Consider the following 12,191-nt stretch of genomic DNA (forward strand, 5'->3'; position numbering starts at 1 on the left):
AAGCATACTTGGTGGGGTTTAACATCATCTTGTGGTCGACATAGACCTCCATGGTTTTCCCAATTAGATGAGCGAATATCTTATTCTTCAATATTTGATACGTGGCTTCTGCATTCTTTAGTCCAAAAGCCATAACAAGATAATAAAAGACACCAAAGTCAGTTATAAAAGATACCTTGCGGGTGTCGTTTTTGTGCATTTTAATTGGATTATAGTCGCTGAAGCCATCCATGAATATTAACATCTCGTGTGTCCAGATGTGGCATCAATCAGGGTATCAATCCTTGGTAGGGGTAGCAGTTCTTCGGACATGCATTGTTCAGATCAATGCAGTCAATGCACATCCTCCACTTCGCATTGGCTTTCTTGACCATCACAGGGTTCACCAACCATTCGGGGATTTGTACTTCCTTAATAAATCCAACTACTAGATGCTTCTCAACCTCCTGTTTAATGGCTTCCAGCCTATTTGGGGCGTATGTTTTTTTTCTGTTTGACAGCGTTTCGAGTATGATCGATGTTCAACTTATGAGTTATTAGGTTGGGAACAATACTAGGCATATCAGCTAATATCGAAGCAAACGCATCACCGTTCTCTTGCAAGAACTTGGTCAGTAGGCCTTTTAGGGGCTTTTTCAAAATTGATCCAATGTATGTGACCGTATCCAGGTCTAACTATTCTAAGGGAATTGGGATCAAGTCCACAACGGGCTTCTCTCGACGCTCTTCATTCTCGTGGACTTTTATGTCTTATATAGGGAGGACCTGCCCCCCGGTTCTATCAGGTCTAAGTGCTGCAACAGAGCAATTTCGGTCCATTTTCTGATCTTCTCGTTATTTTCCAACACCTTTTATTGTGGGGAACTTGATCACCATGTGGTAGGTCGAGGGCACGACCTTAAACGCATGAATTCACGTCCTTCCCATAATTGTGTGTAGGTAGAGGCTGACTCGATAACCTGAAAGTTCAGCATCTTTGTGGCCTCTCTTGGCTCTTTCCCAATAGTCAGGAGAGGTTGAGTCGCTCCTTTTACTTGGCACTCCACTCCATTGAACCCATAGATGTGTGCATCGAAAGGGGTCAGTTGGGAGTCATTATCTTTAGAGATCTTAAGACCGTCAAGGTCAGGATCCCTGAACTCAAGTATCATCTCAGTCTTAGCACGCTTAGGTGCATCTCCTATTATAATCATCACCTCTCTAGCGCAGTTGTTTCGAGAGTTCTTTGTTGTTCGAGTGGTTGTTGGCCATTCTGAGAACATATTGATTACTATCCCTCGGGGCTATGGGTTACGATCTCGGTTGTTACATCTTTGATCATTGTTTCTTCGATCACAGTCTCTTTTCTGGTCTCTTTCACCTTCACCCTTGGTGAATCGTCCGAACTTTCCTCTTTTGATTAGATACTCGATTTCATCCTTGATTGTCTGCAATCGTCGGTATCATGACCAACATCTATGTGGAAACTATAATGTTGGCCCTTGTCTCTTTTCTCGGGGTCTCCCCTTAGTGGCTTTGGCCATCTAAATTCCTTATCCTTCTCAATTTCTAACACAATTGGCTCCTTGGAGCGTTTATGTTAGGTCACACACACACTGTAGAGGGGGTGAATACAGTGTATAGTATAATCAAATCGAACTTTAATAACTCAAGTAACAGAAAACAAACTTTATTGAAACAATAAACTCTGTTACAGTATGGGACTGTTACCTCTCAGTGATGAACAAATATCACGAGAGCTGCTAGGGTTACAATGAATAATCTTCTCGAATATGATAACACTTATAGTGTAAACCCTATGCCTGTGTTTATATACTACACAGTTACAAGATAATCGCTAATTGATATGGAATATAATTCTGCTTCCTAAAATATATCAATCAGATATCTTTTCTTTCAAGTATTCTATTCTTCATAGAATTCCTTCTTCATGCATATCTCTACTTATGTTTATCTCGATCTTCTTTCCTTTAATCAGCTGCTGTTCTTATCTAAACATCCTTCAGTACTTAAGTTCTGATATCCATCTTCTGATGATTATCTCCTGATAATATAAGTACTGATATCCTTAAGTCCTGACTTCCAGTAAGTACTGATTTATCCTGTTTAAGTAAGATCTGAAAACTAAACATAAATCACATTAGCCATGACATTATCAAATATATCTAACAATCTCCCCCAAGTTGTAAATTAGCATAATATACAAGTTTAACAGATATTTGATGATGTCAAAAACATTAAGTACAAATGCATGAGAATTAGACTAGATATACAACTTACAGTCCTTAAAGCTTTACCAGTCTTTAACTTCTGATAACAACTTCAGTCTGTATTCATATCAGAATTTAAGCAGTTGTAGATCTTGACTTGGCTTCATCTTCTGATCTCTCTGATGTCAGGAGTTGTTCTGAGATAGTTCTTCAACAAACATCTCTCAGCATATCTGAGTTCATCAATCATTCTCCTTTTAGCATCTTTAAGTTCTGCAGTATATTCACCAATTTGAAAGATTGCAGCCCTGAGATCATTAATTCTAGCTTTTCTTATATCCTGATCCAGTCTGATCAAATATGCCTTATCAGACTCAAGATTGAATTCCACAGCCCTGTAACCCAGAAAGGTAGTTATAATCTTAGCAGTGTTGGGCTTTATTTCAACTATATCACCCTTGTGATCTCTGTACTTTGGAAGATATGTGCTGTCAGACTTAACAGAATAAAGCTTTTTCTGTCTCTGAATCTGATTCTTCAAATAGTTTGCAACACTTTCTGTTATTCTGTCATTCACTTGAAGTAAGAATAATACATGCTCCAGTTCTTCAAAATACTTCAGTGGAATGGCATTTTCCCTTATATGATAAACCCTACCATCTGTCATGAAGTACAACAAGATGTGTTCTTTCAAGTAGGTATGGTAAACCATTTGTACAGTTTCCAGTTGATTCAATCTTTCAGGAGTTGCTCCAATACCTGGTTCACTCAAGGAAGTTGGATCATTGGTAGTGTTCTGTATTCTTCTTTCATCTGCACTTCCCAATCCAGTTTTATCTCTTACTTCCTTTCCAGTAACCACTCTTGCTTCAAAACCACTTGCAGCAGTCTTCAAAGGTTGAGTCCGTTTTGCTTTAGTGATTCCTAGTAGGAGTGTCTTTGATTTATCTTCTGATATCAAGTTAACTTGAGCTATATCAGAGGTTACTTGCTTCTTTGAAATATCAGAACTTACTATCTCTTGACTCTGAACAACTTGAGCCATGATAGAGGTTGTCTTAAAAACTTTTCTTGAAGTCAGAGTAAGATCATCATCTTCATCAGTAATTTCTTCATTCACATGAGGCACATAAACCTTGATAGGTTCACCAACTTTTTCTTTGCCCTTGGACCTTGGATCTATCTGCAGTTGTAATTTAGCCATGGTTGCTTCAGGATTTGTCCTTTCTTTTATCACAATGCCTTTGAGTTTTGGAAGTGTCTTTTTACCAGAAGCTTCAGATTTAGATTTGACTTTTTCCGATTTAAGTCTGGCTTCTTCTTCCATTAGACTCTCCAAGTCCATTCCTGGATTTTCCTGAAGAAATATCTGTCTTGACATTTCTTCATCAAGATCTAAAAGTTCATCAGAACTTATCCTTTTACCAGTAGCATAAATAATTCTTTTTCCAGTATCAGAACTTGTCCTGTGACTTGTGATTTCAGCTTTTCTTTATGAGAAACCTCTACCTTGACTATGACCTCCACCCATTCCAGGGTTTCCCTGATCATCATTTTCATCATCCTTCCCCTTCGGTGTCTTATCAGTTTTGCATTTGGACTTAATTACTTTCTCCCCCTTTTTGGCATCAGCAGGTAAGAGAAGAGAGACTAGCAATTCCACTGAGGCTTGGATTTCATGAAGTTGAGATTGCTGAGAAGATTGATTTTTCAGAATATCATCAATCTGAGCTTGTTGTTTCTCTCGAGTCTTCTCAATATAAGCAACTCTGTCAAAGGTAGGTTGGAAGAATTTTTTCTTATCAATCTTCTGAACTTGTTCTTGCTTCATTAATTCTTCCGGAATTTTATGTATCTCTGCATGAGTAGTTGAATGGAGACCTTGTAAATGTTTAGTACTCAATGCGGTGACTCTAAGCTGTGTTTTGAAATCATCAGTAATTAACATCTCATCAGCTTTAGTCAAGTGCTCAGCAAGATTCTTTGCAGATGGAACACAGGTAACTAAGTTCCATTCCTTAGTCCACTCCTGTCCTGCAGGAGTTTCATTCCAAGGCACTGGTGCTTCTATGATGATAAACTTCTTAACTAGTTCAGATTTAAGAACAGTTTGTGGAGGGGCATGTCCTGAAGGACCTGCTTCATCAGTATCTGCATTTGGAGCAGCATCACCAGTATCTCCAGCATTTGCAGCATCAGAACTTACAGAATCAGTATCTTCTGATAAAACAACAGTATGAGAAGCAATTGAGGCTTTAGCATCATCCTCTACTTGCTGATCTGGTTCCAAGTTCTGATCAACAGCCATATCCTGATGCTCACCTGTATTCTGATCATCATCATCTAGATGCAGAGAAGGTGTAGTAGATAATTCTGGAGTTTAAGCAGCATCAGTAACAGGTGTTGTTGGTGGATTAGATGTTGTTGGAGCTTCTAAGTAAAGTATTTCAGGCACAACCAGGTTCTGGATATCAATTTCAGCACTTGTTTCTGGTTCAACAGGAGATACAGTCTTATGAACATGAGACACAGATGGTGTGTTAGCCATTTCAGTAGCTGCTTCATTAGTTGGAGTTAATGGAGAAGCAGGGGCTTGAGCAGATTCATTTTCCTGTGAGATCAGAGATTCCTGATCTCCTTCCTGAGGTGCTGCTTCCTCATCATCTGAAACTGGCCTTTTAGCTCTATGTTTCTTGTATCTCTTTGAAGATGGGGATTCCTTGGGAGGTTCGGCAGAAGTCATTCTTCTAAGCCTTTTGAGTAGCTTAGATCCCCCAATTCCAGAATCCTTCTGAGAAGGAACTTTCTTAGCTTCTTTGACAACAGGTTCTGATGTAGAAACATGTTCCTCACTATCAGACTCATCTCTCAAAACAATCCTCCTTCTCTTCTGAGGTGTTTGAGGAACAGTCTTTGTCCTCTTAGGCTTGGAAGATGAAGGCTTCACAGTAGGTGCTGAGGATGAAGGTTGAGCTGTCTGTGAAGTGGAGAGATATGATTTGAGATATGTTCTGAGGGATGGTTGAGGTATAGATGGATGAGTGGTATGTGCTGATGGTTGTTGTGGTGTTTGGGATGTGGTGGTAGGTTGGACATCAGAATAAACAGATCTATAGGTTTCAGGATCAGCATTTACCAAGATCTGTTTTACAGACTGAGGAATCTGTAAAGGTCTAACCACCTTTTTCTTAGTATCAGCATTTACCAAGTCATTAAAGGCTCGTTTTGTAATTTTGAAAGGTGGAATTAAGGTACTGGCAGGTTGGGGTTCATCAGCACAACAGAAACTATATATAAACTGACAGAATCTAGCAAAGTAAACTACATTCCTATTCTCTGTCATCCTATCCCCAATAAACCCTATCGCAGCATTTGCAAAATCAAAATGAGTTTGGTTAATGATAGCATACCCGATGTGTTGACTCATTATAGGGATGGCATCAAAGTTGGAACACTTATTCCCAAAAGCTTTAGTGATGTAGTCGAAGAAGAAGCTCCATTCTTTTCTGTTATGAGCCCGTTTCAACTGCCCAAGCTTAGCCAAACTCTGCTCATACCCCAAACTGGTCATTAACTCTTGAAGAGCTGATTCCTCCGGGGTTGAAAAAGTACATCCTTCTAGTAATTGTAGAGCCTTGCGAATTGTACCAGGAGTTACCACATGTGTAGAATCATCCAGTTCGAAAACAATACTGGGAGTACCATGTGTACCACCATTATCAAAGTGCCCAGTCCGCCAAAACGTCAGAACTTGTTGGCTTGAAAAGACTGAAGGCTGGGTCAATGCATACCCAATTTCACTGTGTGCAAGAAGATCTTGCACAAAATGCAACTTAGACGGAGCTTCAGCATTATCGAGAATTGCAGCATAGTTATTTGGAACAAACTTAGCTCCATCAATGATTAAATCCTTAGGTGTCATGAGAAAAATTGAGATTTAAGAGTGCCTGTTAGGTGTTTGATAAAATGTCTGTATGAAAAACCAACGTCAGGAGATGAAAGAGAGTAAAAGCAAAGAAAGAGAGATAAAGTGTAAAAGTAAATAAAAGATTCTATAATCGTCTCTCTCTCTCTTACTTATACTTGGTAAAAAAAATATAACCGTTGGACACCTGTCAGACATGCAGCAATAATGAATAGTTAATGGGCACGGGAAAATAGTAATCATGACTTACCCACTTGCAGTTTTTCAAGGAAAAACCGTTCCACTTACCCAGTAATTCCATTAATCGAGGTAAATCAGTTTTAATTCAAAAATTAAACTGTTCCCACTTATTCAATTATTTTTCACTGCAACACCAATATTCTGGAAAAAAAAATTAGAGTGAGAATGACCAAAATAAATCAAGTAAACAAGTACTGATATTGTAAGATCAGAACTTAATTTAAATTAAAATTGAAATGGTCATCAGAATATGGATATATCAGGATTTATCAGTGCATTTAAATTACAAACATCTCAGAGACAAAAACTTGCAAAAAGTAGAAATTCCATTAATATATTAAGAGAATACATTCATGAAATTTAAATTACATCAGAAGTTTACAAGTTTGCCCTAAGCTTCTAAACCTAACATCAACAGCCTTTGTCCTAGCTCAAGAAGCAGGGCAAGGCTGACGATGAAGAAAAACAGGAAGAAGAAAATAAGTTATTTCTTCTTCCTACTCTCGACGAACAGAATAGCGAGTCTGATGATTCGCTCTTGCTGGCGGAGAGCTTCCAACCTTTCCTCCTCCAATCGATCCAGATGGCGATGGTAGTCCATGTAGAAGAACAGGAGGTGGGTGAGTACCTCCTGGGGAACTGAGTCCCATATCTCATCAGGAATGGCAGTGACGTGCCATTCCTGCTGCCAGGCTTCACAACTTAACTCCATGTTGAAGGTCTCATAGTTTAAAAACATATTGTAGTTAACCATGATGTTGTATATGAGGAAAAATAGTGTAAGTGTTTGAGGAAATAATTGATGTATAGGCTGATGTGAAGTGTTCGTTTATATAGTCAAGAGAATGCCAGGAGACGCAAGGAAATTTAATGCTAACAGGTAGAATTAATTCTACCTCGTCTCCCTAGACTGGGAAGACGAAAAACAGTCATTGGAAGTGTAAGTCAGGGTTTAATGCGCACAAGTAACAAGTAAAAAATTATTGTACATGTACGTGTACCACTATCCCTAGTGATATTGACTGTTAATATTCTACCCAAACATATTCTGATTTAAAGTGAGACTGTTTTTAGATTTTATCCACAAATAAGTCAAGTAAAGGATTAGAGTTTAATATCAGAACTTAGACTTATATCAGAACTTAACAGTTATCAGAACATGATTTCTTAACTCGAAAAATGAATGCATATTTTTGTAATTCTTCACACAAATTCTGATGTAGATTCTTCAGAACTTAGTCATCAGAACATTCAACAGAACTTGTCCTCAGAATTTGTGCAATGTGACACAGAAACTGTTCATCTAAAATAACATAGATCACCACAGTAATTTTCATCATTTATATGGAGTGTTTAGTGTGTGCATTAAGCTAAATATCAGACAAAGAGTAAAGTCTGATTTACTTCAGTACATCTTAGAAATAAGGCATAACTAAAACTTTACCAAAAACCTGTCATTATTCTGAAGCCTACTATTGAATGAGTTCATACTTGAGTCCACCTCAACTGTTTTGTGCTAATTTTGTGCATCTTTTTAAATTCCATTATACAGTGGCTTCTCAGTGTAAGTGAGTCACAACTGCTTATCAGAATTTACACTATCAGACTTTGAATCAAAACTTACACTAGAAGGAACAATGGAAACTTTCTTTAAAGAAGGTTTTATTTGATAATAATCATAATACAAATTATGATATTCCTTACAAGTATAAATGGAATACCATAAACTACCACAATGAAAACAAGGATTTGGTGGCTTATATCTAACAAACTGACTCTTAACTCCTGACTTTGAGGGTAAGGAGTTTATGTTCTTATTCTTCCTGCAAAAAGAAGCCAGATGGTTAGAACTTCCACAGTTATGACATATTTTCCTAGGAGCTTCAGGAACAGGCTTATAATCGTTGCTTTTATTCACTCCTTCCTTTCCATTCCCATTTTTCCTAGGTGATTTTACCTTGTTTGCATTCTTAACATCTTTCAGCTTATGCTTAAGCTGCTTCTTTGTCATTAAGCCTATGTTTACTTCAGCTGGCTTTTCCTGTTTTAGTTTGTCAGAAGTTAATTCCTTTTTAACTTCTGATTTTTCATTATCAGACCTTACAGCTACAAACTTGACAGGTTTTAACTTTGGCTTTTGTTTAACAACTACAGGCTTAATACCTTCAGTTCCTTTATCATTCTTATCCTCTCCCTAACCTAAGCCCTCTTTCCAGTTTTCACTACTCAACAAATTCTGAGTTGTTCTGCCAGAGTTAGTCCAAGTCCTGATAACCTCTCTTTCCTTTTCTAACTCAGTTTTTAGAGATTCATTCATTTTTAGCACTTCATCCCTAACATAAAAAGGATCATCTCTATCTTTCTGAGTTTGATGGAACATAACTAACTCCTTTTCTAAAAAATCATTTCTTTTCTTAAAAGCAAGATTTTCAGAAGTTAATCTTTCACATGTTAAAGTTTGATCTCTATAACTAACAAACATGGTTTTAAGATATCTTCTCAACTCATTTATATCATCAGTATGAAAGGCATAAGTAGTTTGAGGTACCTTTGATTCAGCAACTTCAGAACTGCTTTCAGCACTTGCCTTATCAGCATTTGCCATCAAGGCATAATTCTCCTCACTTTCAGAATATGAGGTGTCTGTCCAACATTTCTTCTTTGTGACAAGAGCCTTGCCTTTGTCACTCTTCACTTTCTTGCAATCAGGAGATATGTGGGCTTTCTCACTACAGTTGTAGCATTTGACATTTGTATAATCTCCTCTGTCAGACTTTCCTCCTCTGCTCTCAGATTTTCTGAAATTCTTCTTATCAGAACTTGTGCCTTTTCTGGAAAACTTCTTTCCCTTCCTGAACTTCCTGTATGCAATCTTTGTGATCCCTTTCACCATAAGAGCACACAGCTTCATCATCTCTTCATCAACATCCATCTCAGGCAGGCTTTCAGATTCTGAGTCATCATCACTTTCAGAACTTGATGACTCAGTATCAGACTTTGTGAAGAGAGCTTTACCCTTGTCTTTCCTTGAGGTAGCTGCCTTGGGGGATTCTTCTTCAGCCTTAAGAGCAACTGTCCTTGACTTTCCACCTTTCCTCTTGCTTCTTTGTTCCATCTCAAGTTCATGAGTCTTGAGCATTCCATAAATTTCATCAAGAGTTGTTTCATCAAGATTGTAGTTGTCTCTTATTGTTGTTGCCTTCAAATCCCAGCATTCAGGAAGAGCTAACAGGAATTTAAGGTTTGAATCTTCAAGATCATACTCCTTATCAACCAGTAACAGATCATTCAAGAGTTTGACAAATCTATCATATAAATCAGTCAATGACTCATTAGCCTTTGAGTCAAAGTGTTCATACTCTTGAGTGAGTATTGTCTTCCTGTTCTTCTTAATCGTATCAGTTCCTTGACACCTTGTTTCCAGGGCATCCCATACCTCCTTTGCAGTCTTGCAGTTTATTACCCTGTTTGATATTACATTATCAATAGCACTATGCAGTAAGTGTCGTACCTTAGCATCCTTAGCAATTGATGCGATATCTTCAGCAGTGTAATCACTCTTCTCCTTTGGTACAGTCTTTGCTGCTTCACCTGCAACTGCAACCGCGAGCTTGGTTGGTTTGTGAGGCCCTTCCTTGATTCTATCAAGATATTCTGGATCTGTTGCTTCCAGAAACATGGTCATCCTCACCTTCCATATGGGATATTCAGATGGTCTCAATATGGGAACTCTGATGGTCTCATATCGGCTTTGAATTTGTGTCTTAGGAGGTTCTTCAGTTTTGGTGGGCTTAGTTGGAGTTTCTGTTTCAGACATGATTGTGTTTGGATCTTAAACTGTTTGTGCGTTAACAGATAGGCTCTGATACCACTTGTTAGGTCACACACACACTGTAGAGGGGGTGAATACAGTGTATAGTACAATCAAATCGAACTTTAATAACTCAAGTAACAGAAAACAGACTTTATTGAAACAATAAACTCTGTTACAGTATGGAACTGTTACCTCTCAGTGATGAACAAATATCACGAAAGCTGCTAGGGTTACAATGAATAATCTTCTCGAATATGATAACACTTATAGTGTAAACCCTATGTATGTATTTATATACTACACAGTTACAAGATAATCGCTAATTGATATGGAATATATATCTGCTTCCTAAAATATATCAATCAGATATCTTTTCTTCCAAGTATTCTATTCTTCATAGAATTCCTTCTTCATGCATATCTCTACTTATGTTTATCTCGATCTTCTTTCCTTTAATCAGTTGATGTCCTTATCTCAACGTCCTTCAGTACTTAAGTTCTGATATCCATCTTCTGATGATTATCTCCTGATAATATAAGTACTGATATCCTTAAGTCCTGACTTCCAGTAAGTACTGATTTATCCTGTTTAAGTAAGATCTGAAAACTAAACATAAATCACATTAGCCATGACATTATCAAATATATCTAACAGTTTAACCTTGCGTACTCATTGAATCTTGGCCCTTGATTCTTCTTGGGAGTGGAATCAAATTCATTGCTAGTTCAAGGATCCTGGCATCGTACTCTTGGTCCATTTTTCACTTCTTGCTACCCGTGGGCTTATTGCTTATAAATGTCTTCTCTATGCTTTCCTCCACCTTGATATGCTTTCCATCTCTCTCATGGAGTTGTAGTATGCTATCAGGTGCACATTTGGCCAATGACATCTTAAAGAGCCCATTCTTAGTTCCTTGTTGCAGGACTATCATATCTACTTCATCCCCTATATTCGAGACCTTCAAGGCCTTTCTTATGAATCCGTTCAGATATTCTTCGAAGGATTTCTTTGTTCATGGTTCGAGATTTCTAAGAGAAGCTGAATTCTTCTCGTGCACTCTCCCACTAATGAATTTATTAATAAAAGCTTGACTGAGACCTTTGAAGGATCCAATCGAGTTGGGGGTAAATGGTTGTACTACCTTGGGGCCATGCCGGATAGAGTTTAGGGGAAGGCCTGACATTTAATAGCGTCATTCACGGTCTACAATAGGGCGTTGAAGAACATCCTGACATGATTTGTGGGGTCGCATGTACCATCATATGCCTTGATGGTTGACATCTTGAACTTCCTTAAGATGTGGGCGTTCATGATATCCTCAGTAAATAAGGTGGTTTGGATCATCGGGATCTCCTAGGGACATCAAGTCAATTGGATCGACCTTTGGGGTTTTGATTCTTTGTCTTGGTGTTGGACCTTCCAGGTCTATAACAGGATAATAATCCTCTGGTTTCGCTATCTGTTGAGGTATTGACGTCTGGTGTATCTCCATGTCATGCTTCAACCTTTGTATTTTGGCTTTATGAGCCTTGATCCTCTCTTGTATATCTCGGAAAATCGTCTCTTGGGTGCTACAGGGCTATTGATATCCCCTTGATTAAGCCTCCTTGCTATCTCGCCTCCTCCTTGGGGAAGTCTCCTTCTCCGATGAACCGTAATCTCTTTCAGAGTAAGGTATGGAGAAGTCTTGATCTTTGGGGATAGGGGTCATGCCACGAATGTATTGGGGCATCCACCCTTGTCCTTTTCCTTGGCATGAGAGCCCACTTTATCCAACCTCAAGGTACACTAGAATCCCATATGGAGGATCAGTGGTTTTCAGGATCACAATAATATAAAACTCATTCCCCGCTAGACGAGAATTTAGCGGTGCTTGCAGCGGTTGGAATTGGGAATTTGTCCCTGTGAGGGGATCTAGAATTGGGGATTCGTCTATATCAGTTATTCCTTTTGTACAGCATGGATTTTTCTCCTTCCACATGCAGAGGTCTCAGGCCTCAAA

This window comes from Apium graveolens, chromosome 10 (genome assembly GCF_009905375.1).
Source record: "Apium graveolens cultivar Ventura chromosome 10, ASM990537v1, whole genome shotgun sequence".
Classification (NCBI taxonomy): domain Eukaryota; kingdom Viridiplantae; phylum Streptophyta; class Magnoliopsida; order Apiales; family Apiaceae; genus Apium; species Apium graveolens.